The following is a 22706-nucleotide window of genomic DNA, read 5'->3' on the forward strand; positions in this document are numbered from 1 at the left end:
GATACGCAGGGAGAATGTAGTGATACGCAGGGAGATCGTAGTGATACGCAGGGAGATTGTAGTGATACGCAGGGAGAATGTAGTGATATGTAGGGTGTTACAGAAGCATTAGTTATTTTGTTGTGAAGAAACTTATTTCCCAGCAGCAATGCCTGAACCAGCCAAGCCAGCGCCTAAGAAGGGCTCCAAGAAAACTGTAACAAGTATCATTTCATAAAGGGTTAACTCTGTTCAGTTTTGAGAAAACTATTTTCTGAGGCAGGTTTCCTAGCATATTGTGTACTGTAATTAAGTTTGTGATAAGCATTCACTGCTAGGTGATAAGAAGGACTCAATTGTTTTCTTGTGTGTACTTGTTATCTGCGGTGGCTTGTCCAAGGGCTTTGTCTAAATGTGTGATGGGGGATTTTATGCTTCCCCCCCTGGGAGTGCCCTGTGTGCATGTAACCTAAATAAAAAAGCAGGCTGGGCATCCCAGTCCTCAGTTCTTGGTTGTCCCTCAATCGCAGCGTTGACTCGTTTTTGTGGGCAGAAAGGTATCCTAGCTGTACTACAGCTAAGGGGGATTATTCTACATTTGCGAGACTCATATAGAATACTATGGAAAGCAGTTTCTCCCCTCTTCAGCAATAGGAATCCAGGCTACTAAGCGGTCCATCTCTCAGCGAGACTAAGGGTAACCGTAACATTTGGCGGCAGCGGTGGGATTTTTCCTGGATTTCCTAGGAGAGGTACAGAACGGATGGAGAGCGCTTACGAAAAATTGAAGCGTACAACCCTAAAGGATTTACTTGAAAGCAGAGGGGGGTACGCCAGCAACCAGCCGAGGAGAGAGCTGATCGCAGAATTGACCGAACTGGATCAGAGCTTCACAATGGCGGAAACACCGACCACGATTAGTGACGAAAAAACCAGGATTGTTCGGGAGAGGCTCTCACTGTACGGGCCGAACCCCTCCATGGAATTGGTACAGCAGTTGATGGCGGAAGCGGACAAGGATATACGAGAGACTCGAGCCCACGAACTCAACCTAGCGAACGCACACCGCAATGCTGAAGCCCCGCAGGTAATCATCCCTGTCGAAAATGCTGGGAGGCCCAAGATACCCTATGCGGCATTTCGACCCTTCCTAGAGAGCGAGACAGGGATTGATGAATATTTGGCGGACTTCGAAAGGCAATGTGCCCTGCACCAGATTCCCAACAGGGAGTGGCCCACGATATTGTCTGGGAAACTATCCGGGCGAGCCCTGGAAGCCTTTCGTACTCTGGGTGCTGAGGAAGTGACACAGTATGAGCTAGTTAAGGAGACACTGTTGCGACGGTACGCAGTAACTCCGGACGCGTATCGCCGACAGTTTCGGGGCACGAAAAAGAAGCCTAACGATACCCATATGGAATGGGCGCACCGAATGCGGAGAGCGGCAAATCACTGGATGAGCGGAAGTAAAGCGGTGACTGGTGAGGAAATTTTACAATTGTTTCTCTTAGAACATTTTTATAATGGCATGGAACAGCAAGGGAAGGAATGGCTGCGAGACAGGCGACCTTCTACCTTAGAAGAAGCAGCCAAATTGGCCGATGAACATTATGACTCCCGTCTTCACGAACCCAGAGAGGTTTACCGTGCACCCCCTCGTGCTGAATTCCGAGCCCCGGTGCCCGCAGGGCCCGCCCGACACTCAGGACCACCCAATAACAGCTCTGAACGTCCCAGACCGACTTGCCACCGATGCAAGCAACCAGGGCATTTCATGGCTAGCTGCCCCCTTAATACGCACCAGACACCCAGGAATTACAATTACCCCTCTGGGGCATATCGTCCGGCCCGGACCCTCTGTGTTAACCAAGAGGCCCCTATGGAGGAATATTTGGGGCCGCTTCACGAGGCGGACCCTGTATATGCTGCCTCAGATAACCGCCAGCACCATCGGCAGAAGGTATGGCTCGAGGGGCGATCTACCGAGGGATTGAGAGACACAGGGGCTACTATCACGCTGGTACAGAGTCATTTGGTGCCGGAGCACAAGCGATCTGGACAGACTGTGGCCGTTAGAGTGGCGGGGGGGGATGTGTATTAAGATAAATTGTACATAACATAAAACAGTATATAACATACAGTGGAACTTTTAGTTTTGTTCTGGTATTTCCATAAGCCACCGAAACAACAGAACAAGGTTGAGTAACATATTCAGCTTTCCTAATTTATAATCTGAGTGAATCTAGCATGGTATGACCCATGCTATCAACATTTCTCTAAATCTCTGAGGTGATATTCTACAGTTCTTAGCCTTTATATAGAGTCCAATCACCACAATATTCTATATATTTACTACAGTATAAAGTCCATGCTGAATCATTATTTACTCATTAACATAGTTTACCCGTCTAGTCGTATTCCAGACTTCTATCCTTTGTCTTGCATGGTAGGTCTCGAGGATTGAGTCATCTTTTTCGCCTGTGGCGATTGGAGTCCTTTAGAGGAGTTGCCCCCCGCTGAATGAGGTTCTTTACGTTCTCTGCTGGTATCATTCGTTCGTTTCTTCCGCTGCGGCAGCGGCTGTATTGTTGTATCCATCATGTCAGAGGGTGGTTCTAGGTCTAGTGCAGCACAAAAATCTGGTATCTCTGACAGTTTGGTACAAGAAAGTTTTCGGTTCCCATGTAGGACATACAAGTGGAAGGGAAAACCCCACCTATACAATATTTTTTTACTTCTTAGCAGGGCTGTCAGTGGTCCCAATTCCCTTCTTCTCTGCAGCATCCGCTGTGAACGGTCAGTGTAGAATTGGAGCACCGTGCCTCTGAATTTAACTGGCTGGTTTCTGCGATACAGATTGAGAAGTTCCTCTTTTTCTCTGAATTGCTTAAACTTAATTATAAGGTCCCTCGGGGGGGCTTTATCTGGCGGCTTAGGCCTCAGGGCTCTATGGGCTCTGTCCCAGTTGATTTCCATGTTAGATGCCTCACCTCTAAGGTGAGCAAACAGTGCAGGTAGATAAGTAGGAAGATCTTTCGGAAGTACTGTTTCAGGGACTCCCCTGATGCGTAGATTTTTCCTGCGCCCCCTGTTTTCAAGATCTTCTATCTTGTCATGCAGGGTTTCTATCAGGTCTGCTTGAGTAGTTGAGGCCTCTTGCATTTGATTCACCTCTTCCTGGATGTTATTCGTGTATTCTTCCAGTGTGTCCACACGGAATCCTATAGTGTGCATTTCTTGCTTTAAGTCCGCCATCTCCTCTCTCATGCATGTTCTCACTATCTCCGCAATGTCTTGCTTTGAGGCTAGGGATGATAGCAATGATGTAGGGATCTGTGAGAGGGTGTCTGGTTCTTTATTATGTCTGCTTGGAGACTGGGAGAGGGGTGAGAATACTCTCAAAGATTCTTGCTCTGTGGGGGGAGAGTGCTGACTTGAGTGATTAAAGAAGGATTCCACAGTAGCACTTTTCATCTGTAGAGGCTTAGTGTGCTTTAAGGGTTTTGGAGGCAAAGTACACCTCCGTGTCTATTGTCTCTTAATTTGTGCAGTTTTCCACTACTTGCCAAAATAAAGTTCAGCACTATTCCATCTGAGCCCCAGCTATAGATTTCTAGTACTTAATTAGCCTATTTAGCCGGTTTTATAACTTTCAAAAAGTCTTATCACACTTGCACAGCCGGAGATGTGTCTTGCCCTGCTCTTTCAATAATGAGGGAGCTGCACTTCACTTTCACATTCACTCACAGTGAGGCCCACTTCTTCCCACTGCTGCATGTACCTTAGTTTAGAAAATTGCTGCGTCACAGTGTCCCCGGCCTTGTAATGCACCGCTGCTATTTTGGGTCACTTCTCCCAGGTCAACCCCAGTGTGCCTCAACTGAAAGGTAGGTCTAATAATATCCTCTTTTAGGGTGCCGGGGCAATTATCTTTAGGCACTGTTATTTACTGCCTCCTGTGCGGACAATTACCGACTGACGCCACTCGAGCTATCCGTGCGGTCTGTCCGGTCCCCCTTCACTGTCACTGTATGTGGCGGGTTGGTGCGCTGGAGATTTGTATCTCTGCTATGATCGGGTAACTGCACGCACCCGATGGTTCATCTTGTTATGGTGGCTTTCTTTCTGCTCCTCCGTTTCTCAATGGCGGCTCTTCTCTATTCTCAAATTATGCCGTTTCTGCCCTCTGTAGCCTCAGGAAAGTAGCATTATATTGAGGCAGTACATTTCACACCTGTTGATCGTAGTTCCAGTTGCTTAGATTAAATGTTTTATGTTAGTTATAACATATTTATTTGTGTTGGTTCACGGAGCTATGGATTTATGCTGCCATCTTAGCAGTGGCCAGCTCCGCCCCTCGAATCCACATGTTTATAACATTTAAAAGCAAATATGTATTTGGATGTGCGCCAACCCTCTCTGTTGTTTTATCTATAGTGGATACCATGAACCCAATCACCTCCATGCACCTGGCCACTGACGGCCTTGAGGAGGATTGAAGGGCAAGACAGCTGGATACAATCTTGCAATGTCTCTTGTCTGTTAGGAATATCTTCATGGCAACGGAATCTATTATCGTGCCCAGTAACTCCACTCTGGTACTGGGAACCAGAGAACCCTTCCCTGAGTTCACCTTCCAACCATGAGATTGCAGAAGAAGGAGAAGAACTCTCGAATGATCCTCTGCCAACTGGTAAGTAGGAGTCTGAACCAAAATGTCATCCAGACAAGGAGCCACTGCAATACACCTGGATCTCGCAACCACGAGCAGAGCTCCCAGAACCCTCATGAAGATTCCTATAGCTGCAGCCAACCCGAAGGGAAGAGCTACAAACTGGAAGTGTTGATCCAGAAAGGCAAACCTTAAGAACCTGAAGTGATCCTTGTAGGCACATGAAGGTAACTGTCCTTCAAGTCTATCATGGTCAAAAACTGACCCTCTTGAACTAGGAGCAGTATTGACCTTATTGTTTCCATTTTGAATGATAGAACAGACAGAAACTTGTTTAAGCACTTTAAGTGGATAATCTATTCTCAGATACATCCAATGGAGTAGATGACCCCTGGAAAGACCGCAATGTTTAACCTTTTACTTGCGCTTGGCCTGGTGAGGTAAAGCACTAATGATCTCAGAAACCGCTGTCTGCAACTTTTTGGCAAAATCAGACAGCAATGAGGCCCCTCCCGCAGGAGGATTAGAAGAGCACTGGGGAGCTGCATGTGTAATCAGAGATGAATGTAGGGAACGCACCTCACGGGACAGGGACCCCTCAGAGATGGCTTACATTTTATTTTTTTTAGATATCACTATTTAAGCAAACCATGTGGAACATAGTTGGGCAGGTGGGTAAACCAAAACCTCCTCACAATAAAGACAGGAAATAGACTTAGGTAAAGAGGGAGTCCCCTCTAACATATCAGAGTCCTCCATAGCTTGCGCTTTAATAAGATTATAGAAAACGTATTAAATGACACCTTTATACTCCAATGGCCAGGGCACTCACAACCTCCTATGACCCAGGCCCACAGAGAAACTCATATTGTCTCCTGCAACCAATGGTCAGAAAGTAGGAGAAAAGTGGCCACACCAGGTCACATGGAGTAACATGCAGGACCGCCCCTGCAGCCAAGAAAAAGTGCGCCAACTAAACCGGCTGTGCAGAAATCAAGGACAGGAACACCTGACTGTTCCACAATGCCAGAGCCTCATCTCACACATGTCGTAGCAAACACAATAAAGCATTCATGTATACATCTCTCCCTGTTCAATAATAACCTTTCACAGATATTAACCCTTGATTCTATACAGATAAAGGAGCCACACTGTGGCCCTGTCTTCTTGAGTTATCATTACAGATATAAAAATTAAACAATCTTACCGGAATCAATGCCGCGAAACAGGAACACGGCTCCTCAAGTTTAACAGTGTGAGTCATCGCTCCTGACATGGACTTGAGTGAAGAAAGCAGGCAGTGAAACTCATCAACACTGATTGCTTAAGGAGCTGTTAATAGGTGTCTGGATGTTTTCGTAGAAAGACTCTCCCTGCATCTCCAGACCCTAACATTTGTCAATGCTCTCACTGAGAGGCTGACAAGATTACTTAACTCCAGTCCCATTACGAAAGGTACTACCCTTCATAAGAGACTACTCCGAAATCTTCCGACACTTCTCTGCCATCCTGTCTTCTTGCGTTATCATTACAGATATAAAAATGAAACAATCTTACCGGAATCAATGCCGTGAAACAGGAACACGGCTCCTCAAGTTTGACAGTGTGAAGCATCGCTCCTGACATGGACATTTGTCAATGCTCTCCCTGAGAGGCTGACAAGACTACTTAACTCCAGTCCCATTATGAAAAGGTATTACCCTTCATAAGAGACTATTTCGAAATCTTCCGACACTTCTCTGCCATCCTGTCAGTTGGGCAGGTGGGTAAACCGAAACCTCCTCACAATAAACACAGGCAATAGACTTAGGTAAAGAGGGAGTCCCCACTAATATATCAGAGTCCTCCATAGCTTGCGCTTTAATAAGATTATAGAAAACGTATTAAATGGCACCTTTATACTCTAATGGCCAGGGCACTCACCACCTCCTATGACCCAGGCCCACAGAGAAACTCATACTGTCTCCTGCAATTAATGTTCGGGAAAGTACGACAAAAGAGGCCACACCAGGTCACATGGAGTAACAAGCAGGACCGCCCCTGCAGCCAAGAAAAAGTGCGCCAACTAAAGTGGCTACGCAGAAATCAAGGACAGGAACACCTGACTGTTCCACAATGCCAGAGCCTCATCTCACACATGTCGTAGCAAACACAATAAAACATTCATGTATACATCTCTCCCTGTTCAATAATAACCTTTCAGAGATATTAACCCTTGATTCTATACAGATAAAGGAGCCTCACTGTGGTCCTGTCTTCTTGCGTTATCATTACAGATATAAAAATTAAACAATCTTACCGAAATCAATGCCGTGAAACAGGAACACAGCTCCTCAAGTTTGACAGTGTGAATCATTGCTCCTGACATGGACTTGAGTGAAGAAAGCAGGCAGTGAAACTCGTCAACACTGATTGCTTAAGGAGCTGTTAATAAGTGTCTGGATGTTTTCGCAGAAAGACTCTCCCTGCATCTCCAGACCCTAACATTTGTCAATGCTCTCACTGAGAGGCTGACAAGACTACTTAACTCCAGTCCCATTATGAAAGGTACTACCATTCATAAGAGAGTACTCCGAAATCCTCCGACACTTCTCTGCCATCCTTCTTTGACGAAAGACAAAAAAATGACTGCTGGCCTTGTCCTGTATTTCCCAAGTAATAAAACAGCCGTGGACTCTCCTCGTATTAGATGGAAATAACAAACAAAATTATCAAAAATAAAAAAGAATTACACCTAATCTAATAGCCCTATAAAAATAAAAAAGCCCACACAAAATAAAAAAAAACTAGCCTATAATAAACTACCAATAGCCCGGGGGGACTTCCAGGCAGCAACCATCTTACTGGTCACACTGAGCTTCAGCTCCTGAGTTATTCATCACTATTATCCAGATTTAGACTGAAATCTTGGTGACAGGTCATCTAAATTGGTGGAGAAGTTTGACTGAAAATATAAGGTTTTGGACTGTGGTGGGTCCATCTAGCCCCCAGTACCGTACTTTTTTACCCTGAGGCCTTTCCTTATCTCTGAAGCCTCATCTGTCCTCAAAATTGCTGCACCACTCTACGAAGCAAGCTATTCTACAGTCTATCATATACTAAGTCAGAAAGTACAAGCTATACGTATATAAAATCAGAATGGATTCTGGAGAAGAATTACTAATAGCTGCTGTCCAACTCAAATGCATCTCTGCTCATCTGGCTAGAGACTGGGGTAGTGTTTGTACTCCTAAGCTTACACCAACTGCCTCAAAGACGCCAGAAACTGTGCTTATGAGAGGAAATAAGCTATAAAAAACACAGCTACCTGGAAGTAACAACCACTACTCATCTTGGCTCTGGGCTCCAGAGTGAACACTGAGCTATACCAGACATTAGAGATTGGAACGCAAGCTTCAAAATAAGTGCTCTACTCACCGCATTTCAAGAGCCTTCTAAAGAGACCCGTAAGTCAGAATTCGGCAACCTCGACTCCACTTTGCCTTCCGAGGTTCCCCAGAATCCTTTTGTCGGTAATCGAGAAGAGGGTGGCAGTGCTCTGGAATCCAGACGCATACTGCCTATTGCATTCTTAACTTCTCGGGCGCAGACAGAGAAAAGCCAGCTGGAAAACGATTGTGATGCAAGAGCACTCTCCAACGCCAACGGGGCCAAATGTACAGCAGTTCAGCCTGATGACAGAGAACTGACCCCCACTGAGCCCGCTTACTATGTGGAGAAGTTTTATGCAATAATTTTTACTGCCTCGGCACAAGAGAACTGGGACCCTGGTGGGTTATTTCTGCTGATTAAGCACATAGGATTTGAAGCCTCCAACAGCATGCTCAGAGCCGTCACAGCTTCCGTGTTGAATCTGGATTTAAAGTCAGGATTGACCTACAAGCAGAGTCTGTTTGGTGATACCGGTGTTGGGTAGGGTTCTATGCCCCAAATTCGCACCATCTTAGGAGCTGGAGGTTTGTATGAACTCTTTGAGGCTGAATTATCAAGTGTCTGTCGGACCTGATCCAACAGAGCAATATGCTCTCCGTATTCAGCATTGCACCAGCAGCTCACAAGAGCTGCTGGTACAACGCCGCCCCCCTGCAGATTCGCGGCCAATCGGCCACCAGCAGGGGGTGTCAATCAACCCGATCGTACTCGATCGGGTTGAATTCCAGCGATTCTTGTCCGCTTCATCAGAACGGGCGGGCAGGGTTATGGAGCAGTGGTCTTTAGACCGCTTCTCCATAACTTGTGTTTCTTGTGAGTCTGAAGACTCACCAAAAACACGGGCCCTCACGCTCCATACGGAGCTTGATAAATGGGCCTCTTTGATTCACCTCCTCATAATCTATGGAACTGGGTAAATGTGGCTGTTGTAAAACAGGCATTAGGTAATTTTTATTAGAAACAGCGCCACTTCAACCACACTAGCTGTAGGCTTATGAGGATCTGCCAATCTGAGACTTTCTAGGTACAGCTGTATTCACAATGAGTGACTCTCTAATAATAATGTTATATCCCTGAGGTGACATTGCTTTTAGAACCAATTTAGTATAACTTACTAGCAGTGGATTGCTTCATATGATGTTAGGCATTAAATACAACACTTACTAGAGTTGAACCTATATGACATGATATGATCTTCTTTACTGCCTTGCTATATTGTAAATTTGCTTAATCAAGTGTAGACTGTAGGGCCATATAATCAATTTCAATTGGTATGTCTATGGGATCGTTTTCCAATGATACATATTAGAACTGCTACCTGTTATTGTTGTCTCTTCAGGGACTCTGTATCTTACAGCTAAACCTGATATACTTGGTCACATATTGAGTTTATAGACCCTAATGTTGGCAATAGAGCCTGAGGTTTGAGGGATGCTATTTGCTATCATTTGTTGATTTCTAGTCTCTTTAATTATCGTTTGCAAATTTAGTCACATGCTCCTTATCTATCTTGCATCTTCCAAGCTGTTTAGTTGAGATTATATATGTAGTTATAACCTCTTATATGGTAACCTAACACTTTCAGAGACAGGTTAATTTTACAGCCCTATTATATAAAAGGATGTTAAAAAGGAAAATGTATTCTAAATCCAGTGTCCTCTTATTTAGAAATGTATCAGACCCTACATAGGATCAAATATATTGACCTTTAATTTGGTAGTCACAGCTTTACTTGCTCATACACTGCGCTGGGTTTATATGATCTTCTCTTTTTTATTGAGACTATATTGTTATACTTTATGCATAGCGGCCACTTGAAACTTTACTTCATAGCATTAATGGGCGGATGCCCTGGCCATATGTACTATTTATTATCCGACTTATTCTTGTTTCCCAACTACTACTTAATATTGTTCACTTCACCAGTTTATTAGTTGGGCCCAGAAATGATTTTCTATATGTAGCATAAATGAGGTAAGAAAAAAAAAGAAGAGGTTTTTCATATGAGATCCACAAGTGGTCTCCTTTATCTCAGATACCTTCCTATATCTATGAAGAGTGGCTTCATGAGTATCCTAGAAGGTTTACATTTCGTTAGGCATGTCACATATGTAATGTATCTTTGTTATGTTTTATTGGATATACCTTGGTTGACTTACTAAGGTGAATTTTCTGTATGCCTTTAAACCTCAATAAAAAAATAAAAGAACATTATAATGCAAAAAAAAAAATACCAATTGCCCTTAAAAGGGACTTTTGTAGGGCACTGCCCTAAGTTAAACAGCTCTTTTACCTGTAAAAAAAATACAAAGACCCCCCAACAGTAAAACCCACCACCCAACCAACCCCCCAAAATAAAAAAAAAACCTAACTCTAACAAAAACCTAAGCTACCCATTGCCCTGAAAAGGGCATTTGTATAGGCTATTCAAATCAGCCAATAGAATTTCAGTAGCTCTCATCCTATTGGCTGATTTGAATAGCCAATAGGATTTCAGTAGCTCTCATCCTATTGGCTGATTTGAATTCCAAAAATCAAATCAGCCAATAGTAATGCAAGGGACGACATCTTGAATCGCGTACCTTGGATTGAAGATTCAGTATATGGCGGCAACCTTATGAAGAGGATGCTCCCCGCAAGATGTCTTCAGGGTGGACCCGCTCTGCGCCACTGGGATGAAGAAAGAAGATGCCACCTGGATGAAGAAAGAAGAGGCCGTCTGAATGAAGACTTCTCGCCGCCTGGATAAAGATAGAAGAGGCAATCTGGATGAAGTCTTCTCGCCGCCTGAATGAGGACTTTGCCTCCTGGATGAAGATCGTTAAATCGGGACTTCAAAAACTGTAGGTGGATCGTCGGGGGTTAGTGTTTTTTAAGGGTTTTTTTGGGTGTTTTTTTTTTTAGTTTAGGGTTTGGGCTTTCGTAAAATAGCTAAATATGCCCTTTTTAAGGGCAATGCCCATACAAATGCCCTTTTCAGGGCAATGGGTAGATTAGGTTTTACTTTATTTATATTTGTGGGTTTGGGGGTGGGGGTTTGTATACTGTAAGGGGGTGTTTGTTTTGTAGCAAAAGAGCTGTTAACTTTAGGGCAATGCCACATTTTAAGGGCCCTTGGTAGTTTATTCTAGATTAGGCTTTTTTAATATTTTTTTTTTTTAAATGGTATTAGAAAAGGAATATTTTTTATTATTTTGTATAATTTTGTTTGTTATTTTTTGAAATGGTAGTTTTTTTTTAGTAATTTTAGTGTTTTTTATTTTTTGTAATGTAAGGTTTTAGTGTAAGGCAGCTTAGGTTTTATTTCATAGGTAAGTTTGTATTTATTTTAACTAGGTAGTTATTAAATAGTTAATAACTATTTACTAACTAGTCTACCTAGTTAAAATAAATACAAACTTGCCTGTGAAATAAAAATAAAACCTAAGATAGATACAATGTAACTATTAGTTATATAGTAGCTAGCTTAGGTTTTATTTTACAGGTAAGTATTTAGTTTTAAATAGGTATTATTTAGTTAATAATTGTAACTTTATTTTAGCTCTATTTTAATTAGGTTAAAGTTAGGTGGTGTTAGGGTAAGGGTTAGGGTTACATTAGGGTTTGAGTAAGGTTTAGGGGTTAATATAGTTTAATTTAGGTTGTTGCGATGTGGGGGCTGGCAGTTTAGGGGTTAATCGATTTATTTAGTGGTAGTGATGTGGGAGGCCAGAGGTTTAGGGGTTAATAGCTTTATTTAGTGCTGAATACAAAAGCAAGATGCATTTGAATTAGAAGATAAAACGTTTCTATAGCGTATATGCAACATCTGTATGGGTGACTCATAAAAGGGAAACGAAAGAAAGGAAAGTGAGTGACACCCTGGTTTTTAGAATTCCTGTTGATGAGAGTGTGCTTAATGGTATTTTATATATATATATATATAATACCTGTATAGAAGATCAGCACTCGCCAACATTCACAACCACTCCGTGCACGGCCAGAATACATCCAAAATAGTATACAGTGAAGTAAGACAGGACCCGGTGTTGATCCATTGTGCCCCACGCCATAAGACAGCCAGCACCAGAGATAAGTTAAATCCCCAATTTAATGCAATTTAACTTATCTCTGGTGCTGGCTGTCTTTTGGCGTGGGACACAATGGATCAACACCGGGTCCTGTCTTACTTCAGTGTATACTATATATATATATATATATATATATATATATATAAAGAAATCCACAGAGAGCACTCGATGTACGTAGTTTAAATCTTGTATTTTAATCAGTAGTGAACGATTTTGGGGTAACAAAAACGTTAACTACTGATTAAAACACAAGATTAAATTTACGTACAGCAAGTGCTCGCTGTGGATTCCTTTTATCTATATTATGGTATAGCATATAGTATGGTAAGCACGCTGGATTTGTAGGTGCATTCCAATCTTTACAACATTTTTGCAGCTACAATATTGCAGGGACCTGTTTCATGGTTTACAGAATTATTGAAATCCTCTTTTAGAAGATTAGGCAAGTAGCAACCATTACCTTGTTATAGAAACCTGTTTTCCTGATTTCAGATTTAGATCCATTATCTGCCAAACTGGATTCTGTGGCCACTACAGCATCTCACATGTGCAACATAAATAGACAAATAGGCTTGGAATAAAGATGCGCCAAAGGCCAGTTAAGGACTTTAACAAGGGCTCTGAAATGTCCAATACAAAAGGCTAAAATGGTATTGAAAACCTGTAAAAATGCTGATAAAATGTAGTGATTACTGAGTAATGTTCTGTCCTATGTTAAAACCAACGTCTTCTCAGGGAGCTGGAAATGCTATTGCAGCTTTTAGAAAAAGCTCAAATGAATTTGTCGTTGCGCCAAAATGAAATGTGCCCTTCTGGGAATAAAAACCAATAGGCCGATAGATTATTATTTAGCCTTATTCTTGCAAACACTGCTGCCCTATAATGCTCTGTCTGAATCAATAAGGTTTCATTTTACTTTCATGTGTGTTAAAGCTGAGTTGTGCTAATGAGTCTGACTAACGCCTATTTAATTAACATGATGAATGAGTAGATATTAATGTCACAGATACAATAATGTATCCCAGTGAGGGACAACGAGTCAGTGTCACATAGGTACACACATTGTAACAGCTGCTGTCAGCGCTGGCTCAAACATACAACCAAGTGGGTCTAACGGACCCAGGCAGCACTTGACAGAGGGCAGCACTTCAGGGACTGAATCAGTCACTGTCAGGCAGGGCTGCCATCAGGGGGTGACAGGGGTGACTCCTGTCAGGGGCCCAATGGGCTAGTGGGGCCCCATGAGGCAAGAAGTAAAAAAAAAAAAAATTGGTTTTTTTTTAAATTTTGGCAGCCACCAGTGGGTACTACAGCAGAGTGCTAATTGAGCATGGGAAATGTTATTACAAGGAGTAAAGTATTAGCATTTGAGAGGATTTCTGAGTGTGCACTAAACCACTATGCACAGTGTGAGACAGACTTGGCACTTTGTTTGTAGAGTGTGTGCATGAGTCAGACGGCTGATCACTTTCATTTGCAGAGGAGGTAGTAATTACTTAGGAAATGTTTTTTATTTCTTTGTGAAATTTAAGATTGTAACTTCAGTGTGGTAGTAGTTGTATGGTGGGGCCAGGGGTCCATATAAACACATTTTTTTTAGTAGCAGTGTATTTATGATTATTTGACAATGCTGTAGAAATTCTATATTTAAAACCATGCAGAAATATTTCCTCCTCAATACACAAATTATATATATTGCATTCCAGTTTACTGCCCCTTTATGCAAGGACTTTTCAGATACAAGGAGGCATTTATCTAAGATTTTTACATCTGCATAACATGTTAGACTCTCAGACTAAGATTGCTCAGTGTTGGAAATGAGACAGGTTAACTTAAAACTGTTCAGTTTACTCTACAGCTGACTTAATTTTGAAATGCATGCCAACAAGCCTAAATCCTGCATTTAACCAGATCTAATGGTATGAGTACCACAGCTTATAGTTCCACCAAGACCATATAGAGTACAGCATTTTCAAAATCCATAAGTACAGCTGACAGATGGAAACATTTGTACACTATATTTGAAGTGGTGCTCTTCGTTGGTGAAAATATCAAACAAACATATGTCAACCTTTTAAAAGTACTTTTCTTCATCTAGCCATCTACCCAGATCATTAATGTACAATTTTGAATTCACAGAATTATTTTTGTTTGCACATTTACAAATATGATTCTTTAAAAGTGATCTCTTAATTTCTGCATTTTTTTGTCATGCATGTCACACACTGTTGATTTAGGGGATGCAAGGTGCATAAATGTTTCCTCCTGTGAGTGTTTCTGTGGGTGTCTGTGTTTATGTCTTTGTGCTTTGGTTTGTGTCTCTATAAGTGTGTATGTATTTTTTTTCTGTTGGTATCTCTGTGAGGGTGGGTGTGTATGTCTTTGTGCATTTTCTGTGGATGTCTGTGAGGGTATGTGCATATGTCTTTGAGCTTTTTCTATGGGTGTCTCTGTGAGGGTGGGCGTGTGTTTGTCTTTGTGTATTTTCTCTGGATGCCTCTGTGAGGGTGGGTGTGTATGTCTGTGTTTTCTGTGGATGTCTCTGTGAGGGTGTGTGTGTATGTATGTCTGTGTTTTCTGTGGATGTCTCTGTGAGGGTGTGTATTTTCTGTGAGTGACTCTGTGAGGGTGTGTATGTCTTTGTGTGTTTTCTCTGGATGTCTCAGTGAGGGTGTGTATGTATGTCTTTGTGTGTTTTCTGAGGCTGTCTCTGTTGGTGTTTCCTTGGGTGTATCTGCAAGTTTGAGTTTGTGTGTGGGTGTCCATTGTATGTTCCTTTTTAGGACATTTTGACCTTACTACTGATTATTCACATCTTTCTACAGACTTTGAGACTTATGAGACCCTTCCGGAAGTCACCAATCTACCATTTAACCTTTAAATTATTGTTTAGGCAGTTCAGGGCCCTTCCTTTAAGCCACTGTAAAGCTGTTGTCATCATTTAGTTGGCATCTTCCTTTACAAAAAGATAATCAGAACTCCATATTTTGTTTACTAAATCTCCTTTTTTACAAAACTGTAGTTTACCTCATTACTTGTCAGGTCAATGTAAACAAGTGCTAAGTGTCTGTTTGGGTGTCTGTGTCTGAGTTTCTTTGCGTGTTTGCTAGAGTGTCTGTATGTGAATCCTTATGTGTGAGTGTGTTTCAGTGTATGAGTGTGTCTGTGTGTGTGTTTCAGTGTATGTTTCTACCTTTACAAAATTTCCAAGTTTAAACAGACAATTAAGAATAAAGTGCATATACGTTTTAGTCACTTGGTCAAATATTGCACATGTCAAAGGAGGGGGGGGGGGCCTGATCAATGGTTAAGTCAGGGGCCCCAAAATTTCTAGTGGCGGCCTTGCTGTCAGGCACAGACCACCCCTGTCCTCTATCTACGTGGGGGAAGTTGCAGGCTCCAAGCAGCATAACCTACTCATGCCCAAAGACACAGAACCAATCTGGGCTGATATTCAAGTGGGACAAGTGCATCTCATCCCTAACTACAATTTATTGTGCAATTGTGCATAAGCATTGGTTGCATGCAGGTAGTCAGGCTTAGTAAAGTCAGTGGTCAGGCTAGTAGGATGATATGTAATCAGTAATGTTATTATTACTGGGGGGGGGGGGGTCATTGCAATCTCGGACCCAGGAAGCACAATATCTTGAGCCAGCCATGACGGCTAAAAAAATGTATTCAACTTGCTGCAAATACAGTTTTGTCTTTGATTGTGCACTGTGTGTTTTAATAGGAACATAAAGTTACAGAATCATTACTTGTTGGGTTAATAAAAAATGCTGATGGAAATTCCTTAAAAGTTGTGTAACAAACATATGAAATGCAGATGTGTTCCCAGGTCTGGTGCCATAATATGAGCCAAATTCATTGGAAATAGTTCACAAACACTGTACTTGGAGCAGCACATTTGTTAACTAATAAAATACAAGGGATTTTATTATTCTGGTTAATACATTTTTAATAATAATTGTCAGATTCTTATTTGTCATTTCCCCAATTCACAACAAATTAAAGTAGCACTTTATTTACAGAGAAAAACATTCAATATAAACAGATGTGACGCTCAGATATTAGTTACATAAACAGACTGTAATACTCAGATACAATTGTACAGACACCTACTGTATATTAGTAACATAAAGACTGTAATACACAGACAAACCTACTGTATATTAGTTACATAAAGACAGTAATACACAGACAAACCTACTGTATATTAGTAACATAAAGACTGTAATACACATATAAACGTACTGTATATGAGTAACATAAAGACTTTAATACACAGATAAACCTACTGTATATTAGTTACATAAAGACTGTAATACACAGACAAACCTACTGTATATTAGTAACATAAAGACTGTAATACACAGACAAACCTACTGTATATTAGTAACATAAATACTGTAATACACAGACAAACCTACTGTATATTAGTAACATAAAGACTGTAATACACAGACAAACCTACTGTGTATTAGTAACATAAAGACTGTAATACACAGACAAACCTACTGTATATTAGTAACATAATGACTGTAATACACAGACAAATCTACTGTATATTAGTAATATAAAGAATGCAATACACAAACAAACCTACTGTATATTAGTAACATAAAGACTGTAATACACAGACAAACCTACTGTATATTAGTAACATAAAGAATGTAATACGCAGACAAACCTACTGTATATTAGTAATATAAAGACTGTAATACACAGACAAACCTACTGTATATTAGTAACATAAAGACTGTAATACACAGACAAACTTACTGTATACTAGTAACATAAAGACTGTAATACACAGACAAACCTACTGTATATTAGTAACATAAAGAATGTAATACGCAGACAAACCTACTGTATATTAGTAACATAAAGACTGTAATACACAGACAAACCTACTGTATATTAGTAACATAAAGACTGTAATACACAGACAAACCTACTGTATATTAGTAACATAAAGAATGTAATACACAGACAAACCTACTGTATATTAGTAACATAAAGACTGTAATACACAGACAAACCTATTGTATATTAGTAACATAAAGACTGTAATACACAGACAAACCTACTGTATATTAGTAACATAAAGACTGTAATACACAGACAAACCTACTGTATATTAGTAACATAAAGACTGTAATACACAGACAAACCTACTGTATATTAGTAACATAAAGACTGTAATACACAGACAAACCTACTGTATATTAGTAACATAAATACTGTAATACACAGACAAACCTACTGTATATTAGTAACATAAATGCTGTAATACACAGACAAACCTACTGTATATTAGTAACATAAATACTGTATTACTGTAATACACAGAGAAACCTATTGTATATTAGTAACATAAAGAGTGTAATACACAGACAAATCTACTGTATATTAGTAACATACAGACAGTAATACACAGACAAACCTACTGTATATTAGTAACATAAATACTGTAATACACAGACAAACCTACTGTATATTAGTAACATAAATACTGTAATACACAGACAAACCTACTGTATATTAGTAACATAAATACTGTAATACACAGACAAACCTACTGTATATTAGTAACATAAAGACTGTAATACACAGACAAACCTACTGTATATTAGTAACATAAAGACTGTAATACACAGACAAACCTATTGTATATTAGTAACATAAAGACTGTAATACACAGACAAACCTACTGTATATTAGTAACATAAAGACTGTAATACACAAACAAACCTACTGTATATTAGTAACATAAATACTGTAATACACAGACAAACCTACTGTATATTAGTAACATAAAGACTGTAATACACAGACAAACCTACTGTATATTAGTAACATAAACACTGTAATACACAAACAAACCTACTGTATATTAGTAACATAAAGACTGTAATACACAGACAAACCTACTGTATATTAGTAACATAATGACTGTAATACACAGACAAATCTACTGTATATTAGTAATATAAAGAATGCAATACACAAACAAACCTACTGTATATTAGTAACATAAAGACTGTAATACACAGACAAACCTACTGTATATTAGTAACATAAAGAATGTAATACGCAGACAAACCTACTGTATATTAGTAATATAAAGACTGTAATACACAGACAAACCTACTGTATATTAGTAACATAAAGACTGTAATACACAGACAAACTTACTGTATACTAGTAACATAAAGACTGTAATACACAGACAAACCTACTGTATATTAGTAACATAAAGAATGTAATACACAGACAAACCTACTGTATATTAGTAACATAAAGACTGTAATACCCAGACAAACCTACTGTATATTAGTAACATAAAGACTGTAATACACAGACAAACCTATTGTATATTAGTAACATAAAGACTGTAATACACAGACAAACCTACTGTATATTAGTAACATAAATACTGTAATACACAGACAAACCTACTGTATATTAGTAACATAAAGACTGTAATACACAGACAAACCTACTGTATATTAGTAACATAAAGACTGTAATACACAGACAAACCTACTGTATATTAGTAACATAAAGACTGTAATACACAGACAAACCTATTGTATATTAGTAACATAAAGACTGTAATACACAGACAAACCTACTGTATATTAGTAACATAAAGACTGTAATACACAAACAAACCTACTGTATATTAGTAACATAAATACTGTAATACACAGACAAACCTACTGTATATTAGTAACATAAAGACTGTAATACACAGACAAACCTACTGTATATTAGTAACATAAAGACTGTATTACACAAACAAACCTACTGTATATTAGTAACATAAATACTGTAATACACAGACAAACCTACTGTATATTAGTAACATAAAGACTGTAATACACAGACAAACCTACTGTATATTAGTAACATAAAGACTGTAATACACAGACAAACCTACTGTATATTAGTAACATATAGACTGTAATACACAGACAAACCTACTGTATATTAGTAACATAAAGACTGTAATACACAGTCAAACCTACTGTATATTAGTAACATAAAGACTGTAATACACAGACAAACCTACTGTATATTAGTAACATAAAGACTGTAATACACAGACAAACCTACTGTATATTAGTAACATAAAGACTGTAATACACAGACAAACCTACTGTATATTAGTAACATAAATACTGTAATACACAGACAAACCTACTGTATATTAGTAACATAAATGCTGTAATACACAGACAAACCTACTGTATATTAGTAACATAAATACTGTATTACTGTAATACACAGAGAAACCTATTGTATATTAGTAACATAAAGAGTGTAATACACAGACAAACCTACTGTATATTAGTAACATAAAGACTGTAATACACAGACAAACCTACTGTATATTAGTAACATAAAGACTGTAATACACAGACAAACCTACTGTATATTAGTAACATAAATACTGTAATACACAGACAAACCTACTGTATATTAGTAACATAAATGCTGTAATACACAGACAAACCTACTGTATATTAGTAACATAAAGACTGTAATACACAGAGAAACCTATTGTATATTAGTAACATAAAGAGTGTAATACACAGACAAATCTACTGTATATTAGTAACATACAGACAGTAATACACAGACAAACATACTGTATATTAGTAACATAAAGACTGTAATACATAAACAAAACTACTGTAATTTAGTAACATAAAGACTGTAATACACAGACAAACCTACTGTATATTAGTAACATAAAGACTGTAATACACAGACAAACCTACTGTATATTAGTAACATAAAGACTGTAATACACAGACAAACCTACTGTATATTAGTAACATAAATACTGTAATACACAGACAAACCTACTGTATATTAGTAACATAAATACTGTAATACACAGACAAACCTACTGTATATTAGTAACATAAATACTGTAATACACAGACAAACCTACTGTATATTAGTAACATAAAGACTGTAATACACAGACAAACCTACTGTATATTAGTAACATAAAGACTGTAATACACAGACAAACCTATTGTATATTAGTAACATAAAGACTGTAATACACAGACAAACCTACTGTATATTAGTAACATAAAGACTGTAATACACAGACAAACCTACTGTAAATTAGTTACATAAAGACTGTAATACACAGACAAACCTACTGTATAGTAGTAACATAAAGACTGTAATACACAGACAAACCTACTGTATATTAGTAACATAAAGACTGTAATACACAGACAAACCTACTGTATATTAGTAACATAAAGACTGTAATACACAGACAAACCTACTGTATAGTAGTAACATAAAGACTGTAATACACAGACAAACCTACTGTATATTAGTAACATAAATACTGTAATACACAGACAAACCTACTGTATATTAGTAACATAAATACTGTAATACACAGACAAACCTACTGTATATTAGTAACATAAAGACTGTAATACACAGACAAACCTACTGTATATTAGTAACATAAAGACTGTAATACACAGACAAACCTACTGTATATTAGTAACATAAAGACTGTAATACACAGACAAACCTACTGTATATTAGTAACATAAAAACTAATACACAGACAAACCTACTGTATATTAGTAACATAAAGACTGTAATACACAGACAAACCTACTGTATATTAGTAACATAAAGACTGTAATACACAGACAAACCTACTGTATATTAGTAACATAAAGACTGTAATACACAGACAAACCTACTGTATATTAGTAACATAAAGACTGTAATACGCAGACAAACCTACTGTATATTAGTAACATAAAGACTGTAATACCCAGACAAATCTACTGTATATTAGTAACATAAAGACTGTAATACACAGACAAACCTACTGTATATTAGTAACATAAAGACTGTAATACACAGACAAACCTACTGTATATTAGTAACATAAAGACTGTAATACACAGACAAACCTACTGTATATTAGTAACATAAAGACTGTAATACACAGACAAACCTACTGTATATTAGTAATATAAAGACTGTTATACACAGACAAACCTACTGTATATTAGTAACATAAAGACTGTAATACACAGACAAACCTACTGTATATTAGTAACATAAATACTGTAATACACAAACAAACCTACTGTATATTAGTAACTTAAAGAGTGTAATACACAGACAAACCTACTGTATATTAGTAACATAAAGACTGTAATACACAGACAAACCTACTGTATATTAGTTACATAAAGACTGTAATACACAGACAAACCTACTGTATATTAGTAACATAAAGACTGTAATACACAGACAAACCTACTGTATATTAGTAACATAAAGACTGTAATACACAGACAAACCTACTGTATATTAGTTACATACAGACTGTAATACACAGACAAACCTACTGTATATTAGTAACATAAAGACTGTAATACACAGACAAACTTACTGTATATTAGTAACATAAAGACTGTAATACACAGACAAACCTACTGTATATTAGTAACATAAAGACTGTAATACGCAGACAAACCTACTGTAAATTAGTTACATAAAGACTGTAATACACAGACAAACCTACTGTATATTAGTAACATAAAGACTGTAATACACAGACAAACCTACTGTATATTAGTAACATAAAGACTGTAATACACAGACAAACCTACTGTATATTAGTAACATAAAGACTGTAATACACAGACAAACTTACTGTATACTAGTAACATAATGACTGTAATACACAGACAAACTTACTGTATATTAGTAACATAAAGACTGTAATACACAGACAAACCTACTGTATATTAGTAACATAAATACTGTAATACACAGACAAACCTACTGTATATTAGTGACATAAAGACTGTAATACACAGATAAACCTACTGTATATTAGTAACATAAATACTGTAATACACAGACAAACCTACTGTATATTAGTTACATACAGACTGTAATACACAGATAAACCTACTGTATATTAGTAACATAAATACTGTAATACACAGACAAACCTACTGTATATTAGTGACATAAAGACTGTAATACACAGATAAACCTACTGTATATTAGTAACATAAAGACTGTAATACACAGACAAACCTACTGTATATTAGTAACATAAAGACTGTAATACACAGACAAACCTACTGTATATTAGTAACATAAAGACTGTAATACACAGACAAAACTAACTGTATATTAGTAACATAAAGACTGAAATACACAGACAAACCTACTGTATATTAGTAACATAAAGACTGTAATACACAGACAAACCTACTGTATATTAGTAACATAAAGTCTGTAATACACAGACAAACCTACTGTATATTAGTAACATAAAGACTGTAATACACAGAGAAACCTATTGTATATTAGTAACATAAAGACTGTAATACACAGACAAACCTACTGTATATTAGTAACATAAAAACTGTAATACACAGACAAACCTACTGTATATTAGTAACATAAAGACTGTAATACACAGACAAACTTACTGTATATTAGTAACATAAAGACTGTAATACACAGAC

The sequence above is a fragment of the Bombina bombina genome, chromosome 2, assembly GCF_027579735.1.
Source record: "Bombina bombina isolate aBomBom1 chromosome 2, aBomBom1.pri, whole genome shotgun sequence".
Classification (NCBI taxonomy): Eukaryota; Metazoa; Chordata; class Amphibia; order Anura; family Bombinatoridae; genus Bombina; species Bombina bombina.